The sequence below is a fragment of the Netta rufina genome, assembly GCF_964035555.1.
Source record: "Netta rufina genome assembly, chromosome: 22".
NCBI lineage: Eukaryota > Metazoa > Chordata > Aves > Anseriformes > Anatidae > Netta > Netta rufina.
Window position 1 is genome coordinate 7871616 of NC_140146.1, and position 7316 is coordinate 7878931.

Below are 7316 nucleotides of genomic sequence, written 5' to 3' on the forward strand. Positions count from 1 at the left end.
CTGGCTGCAGCTCACAGATGTGCTCCCAACCCCGGGGGCTGCGGGGGAAAAGGGGTTCCCCTGCAGCAACTGCAAGCCCCAGGCTTCCCCTGGCAGCACCCAGGGTACCCCCACCCACCGTGAGCTCTCACAGCTGGGGGCACCTCTGGGTCCTGGTAACGTCCCTGGGCGAAGCCGCCGGGTGCACCGCGCTGTCCTGGTCCTGTTCTTAAGGAGAAATCGGTTAATCTGCCTGGGAGGGTGAAAAAAAGGATGCTGGCCTGGCTACAGTTGCCAAGAAGGAGTGAAAATTGTCTCTTCATAGGAATAGGTTGTTGTTACCCATTTCCCTTTCATATGGAAAAAAACTAAGTGTTACTTAGAGATTGTGAAGAAGAGAGGACTATAATGGGATTTTTGCCTCCTCCTATGATTGTACTTTGATTTTTCAGACCTGTGTTAACAGGGAATAGTGTTCTGGAAAGAAAGCACCTAGCAGATTTTACAGCCTGAGCAGCTCTTAAGGCACTCTGAGACGTGGATTCACTAAGAAAGCCTCCTGAGGTCTCAGGCTCCTCTGGGGTGCTGATGGCACTGCGGGAGGCACAGCCCCGGGGCTGCTCTCCAGGGCTGGGAAGCTGTGAAAGAGCTGGGGAGAATTTAGGGGGGCACTTCTGCCTGCTGCCCATCCTCCGAGCTGAACAAAGCCATCAGAAGCCCCTGTAACATGGGTGTTCTTAGAGCTAACAAGGAAATAAACTATTTTTGCTTTTAAGTAGCTATAAGCTTTTCTATTTTTTTGATGTTTAGCAACAACACTGAGGTGCTTTATAGTTCTAATTCCAGGTGCTTGCTTAAAAACCTATGGGCCCTGGTGGGATTTAGGGGTGGGGTAGCATGGTTCTCAGCAAGCCTCTACCTGGGGTGGGGTGGGATGGGATGGGCAATTTCTCTTCTGAGAAATCCCATCTCCTTGGCTTGGTTAGAAGGTTACACCGACTGTGGATTCGCCATGGGTTCCCCGGGCTTGAGAGGGAGCTCGGCGAGGTGCAGTGATGTGCAGTGAGGCGCAGTGATGTGCAGTGGGGAGCAGCGAGGCACAGCAAGGCGCCTCTCCCCCATGGCACCACTGGTGGTGTGCGGCAGGAGGGGCTCTGCAGGGCACAGAGAAAGAGAGGGACATCAGCAAACATGCTTGGCACAACCTGAGAGCGTGGGCTACCAGGTCTGTGACTTCCCTTTGCGGGTTTCTCCATCACTTACAGTCACATCTGCAGCTGGTTCCTTCCCAGGACCCTCATTTGTACCTGGTGCTTACCTTTGTGGTGGCAAACTGCACAGACGTCCCACAGCTCCTTGTGCAAAGACTTTGTCCTAAGGACAGAGACGTGGAGCTGAGCCAGGCTCACCTGCAGCTCTGGTGCCCAGTGTCCCCGGCTGATGAACTTTTCAGGCCCTGCATTGCTGAGCATGGTATGCATGGCAATAAAATTATAAACACTTAGATTCATAAACATTGTGTGCTTCTTAAAGCCTACAAGCATCTTTAGCAAGGCTGTTATAGATTTCTCTTGCTCTGGCTATATTTGTCTCATAAATCTCAGTGATGTTGACAATTGGGCATGGTTTAATTTTGCAAATCTGAGAAATGATCGGGCCAATTTAGTTCACATTTAAACCATTTATGTTCACATGCTGGAAAGCCTTTTTTCTTTGCTGCTCCTTGCCTAGGGCCCTTATTATCTGCTGGTGCTATTTATCAATGCGCAGCAGGTATATTACACTACGGTCTCTTTCGTAAAGTGATACGAAATAATCATTCCTGTTCCTCCTCTGCTCAGGAAGAAAAGTGAGCCCGACTCTCATGCATGTCAGTATTCCTGAGCTGCGGGATTTTTATATTACTGCAGGATAAGTGATTTAACTCAATAAGCTTTCCTCATAAACGGCAATAGTTTTATAAAATGAAAGGAGGCGCACGTAAATTAACACAGCATTGCCATTCAGCTCCGTCACTCCAAACTCCAGACACCTGCAGACGATGCCAGGGAGCCCCGTGCCCAGCGGCACCCGAGCCCCCCCTTCCCCAGGTCCTCCTGCCTTGAGCATGTGCCCGAGCCCCCCAGCCAGCCCCTGAAGCACATGCAGTGAATGAGCAGTCTTTAGGAACAGCCCCAGCCTCCGAAAAAAGCCCCACTCCTCCTCACAAGCACATAGCAGCTCCTTCTCCCCTCTTCTCAATGCAGGTTTGTCTGTGCAGCGGAGGGATGAGCAGACCTCTTGTGCCATGTAATGACACAAACGCACGGATTTGTGCTGTACGCTGGGGCCCGATGCTGCTGGTTCACAGTCTGAGCAGGGTGCTTCCTCCTCTGGCTTATAATTAAATGCCCGGTGAAGTGCTCTGAGCTGTCTGCCTGTCTGCAAAGCACTACAGGAGGCGAACAGTCCGAGGGCATTTCCCATAGAGGTCACGAAGGAAGAAAACCACACGGAGCTGGGCACCAAAGGGGAGCAAATCCTGCAGGCTGCGGGCTGGTGTCCCTGCCCAGCAGGAAAGCACGAGCTGTGCCTTCATCCCAGGAGCTGGGATTGGATCTCAGGAAGGAGAGACAGAGGTGAAAGGTGGGCATGGGGGCAGCCGGCAGCACGGGGCACTGTGGTCAGGGGATGAGGAAACCCACCATGCTCATCCCTAACCCTCCAGGACTGTCGAGCACAGAGAATGGGGTGATTTAGCTCCCTGCCTTTCCTCAAGCACACTGAATGTGTTTTTTGTTTGGCTTTCTCCTCCCCCAGGGACCGAGCTTAATATTACCTTCCCATTAATTTATATGGGAACATTTCCAAATAGTAAACTTCCAATAAATTAGTAATGCTGATCTATAAAAGGGAAAAAAATGGTTTGTTGCAAGTTTATAGCCACGAGGAAAAGCCATGAAACAGAGGCCTCCTTAGCACAGTGTGCTCGGGGATGCTGGATGCCCAGGCTGCAGCCACTCCTTTCCCCGGCCACCCTGGGGCAAGCAGCCCACTGGTGGCACATCACCGCCAGCTCCTCAAGTGCTTTTCTCCCCTGCAAGAGGGCTGTTGTTATTCTCTAGTTCACCGGGCCAGCTGTTATTTCGGTGTGAATATGTAGTATCTGCAGGGAACTGGGCTTACCTGCTGGCCACAAGGGCTTTCAGCATCCTTTACCTCTGCCCGGGATAAAATGTGATGGAAGAGAGTTTGTCTCATCGCAGGCTGCCATTTCCCCCATCACTTACAAACCTCTTTTACAGAAATAGGTTCACAGGACGGACACAGGAGGCTGCTGCAGGGACACACACAGGGACAGCAAGAGGTGACCGCATTCCCCACCTGGAATTACACTCCGAAAGCCCATGGCTCCTTCCTGGAGCTGGAACGGAGGCACGCCTGTGTGCAGGCTTTGCCTCTAGCAGCCACTTTAAGTATAAGTGGAGCTGATTGATAATTTTCCCACCAAAGAAAACCGAAATGAAATAAATAGCATTTGACACCTGCGGAAGCGCCGCTCCCCCGCTGCTCTGGGTCGCAGCGCGGCACCGGTGCAGCTGCTGCCAGGTGTCAGCTCCACTCCTGCTGGTAATAGACTCGGCGAGGCGGGGACAGGAATCTCACTCCTTCTGCACGGGGCTCCACGTCTTCATTTTTCTGCGTGTTTGACACAAGGTTCAGGATCTGTTCATCACTTGACATCAGCGTTACAGGGTGTTTGTCACTCCGTACATCACCGGGAGACTTCTTGCAGCAGAAGCAACAACTTGATGGAGAGAAGATATTGAAGCAAACTGGTCGTGAAATCTGCAATTTACATGTCGAGGGAAAACCTCAGCACGGGCTTCGCCGTCCAGCTGAGTCTCCTCTTACCCAGCAGCAAGACATAATTCCCTGCAACTGCTGGGACGTAAACAAAATTACCTTTCATGTTTCACCCCTTCTGTGTCTGCGTTTCCATCCTTACCATGAAGGAATTGGTGGAGCCCCCAGTCTGCTCCTGGCCCTGCACCTTGGGACAGGATCCTTCAAGCACCTCTCCCCCTGCTCCTCTCTTCCCCAGCCACAGAGGTCGGCCACCCGGGGATGTGGAAGGAAACTTTTATCTGCTGTCAAGGCCCCTGATGACACAGAGAAGAAACTGCCTTCTATTTTTTTTCTTTCCTTTTCTTCTTAGTGTGCTCCCCCCAATATCTCTTTGTCAGAGCCAGACAAGAAAAAAAAAAAAAAAAAAAAAAAAAAAAGATTCAAAGAGACCAAACCAAAGGTGATGAAAAATGAACGAGAAGACAATTCAGCCTGGGGAGTACAAACAAACTATCTGGAGCAAATAGTTTATTTTAAGGTGCTAACAAATTTGCTCCAGAGGCCTGTGGAAAAAAGTCAGGTACCATACAGCAATCCTTTCCCTTATTTATAGAATAATTACCATGATTTATTAGCTGTGATCAGAAGTGTATTTATGGCGTGGAAGTTTTCAGCCATATTTCAAGTAATTCACCTCCTTGCAGAACTCCCTGTCGCTGTCATCACAGCTCCACTTTTTCTTTCCCTTGAAACCTGCTTGCACCACAATTTATAGCTTTGTTTGTGTGAAAAGCAGGTGTCTTGCTCCAGAGAACAAAGGCAAAACAAGAGCTCAAGGATAACCCAGCAGCTGCCAGGACAGCGGTGCTGGGCATTGTCTGCAGGGTGCTGGCACCCGCACAGCCCCCTGCCCGTAGCCATACCCATGGCTTATTCTTATTTTTTATTTTTTTCATCTTTCTGGCACAGATCGGGAGGGGACCAGCAGCACCCAGCCCTCAGAGACACAAACTCTGCCTTGCTGTCTCCAAAACAGGCAGAAAAAAACCTCTTCTTTATCTCCTATTAGTCCTTTAATACATCTTTGTCCTCTCTCTGCTCTGTGCAGTTTGATAAATATCTCAATTTTCAGCACACAGAGGCAGAAAACGCTCTCAGAATAATACCGAACGTAGCAAGTTTGGGAGAATCCCACAAAAGTTTGGCCCCTGCCCTTTCCACAGCTCCTTTTTCTGCAGCACCTGAGGTTGTTTCCCAGGCAAGAGGTGCCTGTGCCTCAGGTGTCTGTCTCTTCGTGTTACTTCCAGATGGAGCTGCAGAGTTTTATTTAGAACATTTCTCTGCTCTCACCTTGTCTTTTTTTTTTTTTTTTTTTTAATCTCACAATAAAAGTAACTTGTTATTTCCACTTTGTTTCACGCCACACTCATTCAGCCCTCTGGTACCGTGGGGCTGGCAAGCTGGAGACCAAGTGATCACTTGAATACCCAGGGAAAATGTGATCTTGAAGTTCTGAGGTCCTTACAGGTGAAGGAAGTTTGATGCTGCTGGAAATATGAGCTGCTGCAGCTGAGACCCCACTGCAAACAAATTGATTCTCATCAACTCTTATTTGCTTGCCTACACGGTCTTAAGGCTGGCTTATTGCACAGGTATCCCCTCCTGCCGTCTGACTTCTCCCCGCTTGTCTCCTGTTAAGGTTCTGCCATAAACCATCTAGGAAGCTCTAATTCTCTGCCTTTAGGAGGAGATTGCATTTCACCAGCAGAAACACTGGATTTTATTACGAAGCTGCATCACGAGGCTCACAGGAGAGGCGGAACCCTCTCCTCCTGTCCCCACCAAGCACCCTGCTGTCTGTGGGCTTTCTCCATAGCCCAAGAGGTCTCGTTCAGGGACCAGGTATTTGGGGAAGGAACAGGAGGGAATCAGCTGCTCAGCCCTGCTCCGGTGCAGGAAGCGGCCTCCAGGAGCCTTTCCCTTGTGCCCTGTTAAAGCAACTTGTTTATCACATGTCCAAGATTGAGCACAAAGTCTGACACTAATAGGATTAATGACTGGAGCACAGAAACAGCTCCATTACGTTTTGGGAATGAGACGTATCTGGGAGCAGCCAGGATATAATTTGGTTCATTTGTTAAAATAACATGTATAAAAAAAGAGTCTAAAGCAAGCCCATTCAAGGGACCTGGGGAAGACAAATAAGAACGATGGCCCTTGTCCCTGATGGTATTTGTTTTCATTAAGTGGGTGGAAGAGACCTAATGGAAGAAGAGAGCTTGATCATCGAGTAACCTTGTTGTCTAGAAAAGTCAGAAGCTTTCAAACGGGAGTTAGCAAAACAGCTCAAAAAAACAAAAACAGGCCCAAAACCTAAACTTCCAAGTCCCTCAGCTTCTCGTCCGTGCTCACGAGTCCCCAGTTCCACTCTAAGCCATCCCCAGAGGCCATCTCCCTGCCATGTAAATGCCTCCCCCAAAAGCTGCTCCTCGCCTACGGACGCAGGGCTCCTGCAGCGGGGAAGGGAGCAGCTGCGGTGAGCTGCCTAAAGGACAAGGACCTGGGAGAAAGGTTTCCTTCCTCTGTTTACTTTAACTCTTTGAGGTTTGTTCTGTGTGGTCCCAAGGCACACAAATTAAGGGGTTTTATGCAGTAAAATAATTTGGAAATGTATGACTTCAGCCTAATATTCTCTGGAAACCTTTCCTAGCCATCCAGCTTTCCGTCTGTTTTCCCAGAAGCAAAACCTCACCATCACTTCCCTGAGCTAAACTTCTCTTTCCAGCCCTCACCCCCTCAAAAAAAAAAAATAAATTACCACATACTAGCCAGACTTACAGACACTGACAAAAGGAGCCTGTGGGTGCCCAGCAGCCCCCTGCCCTGGGGTCTCCACCTGGAGCTCGGAGCTGTGCCAGCCACGGGCAGCGCCTGCCCCCCCTCATCCCGCTGTCTCCTCTTGCTAGGACACTTTTGCTGAAGCTCCTCAGCTCTTCCTCCAAATTGTCTTGGTGATAAAGACATCGGGACCTGTTTAATGACTTTTAGAGACAGGTTAAGCAATGCCCAACCCTTTTGCCACCTAATTAGGAGTTCTCTTCCCTAATGCTTTGCAAGGTCACGTCTCCTCTCCCCATCTCGCATTATTACCCTGTGCTTTACGTATTCTTTGCCTAGCCCAGCTTAGCCCCCCACTGCTTTCTTAGCCGCAGCTCCTAATCACCCCTATCATCCCTACGTGCGTACATGGAGGACGGATAAAGCAAATTAGAGCCACCCGAAGCACGCGTGCTCTAGGCTGCCAGCAGGAATTTAATCAAGGCAGGCACCAGGGAGGGGGAGACACCTTCCTTGTGGCACGGGCAGGATGGGTGCTGAGCAGCCAGGGGCTGCCTGCAGCACAGGAGGCAGATCTGTGGTGGGCACCGCATGTGGGGCAGGGGGTGATGGGGCACAGGGTGATGGGGCACAGGCAGGGACCCCACTGCCTGCTTGTCCCACCTGTGCCA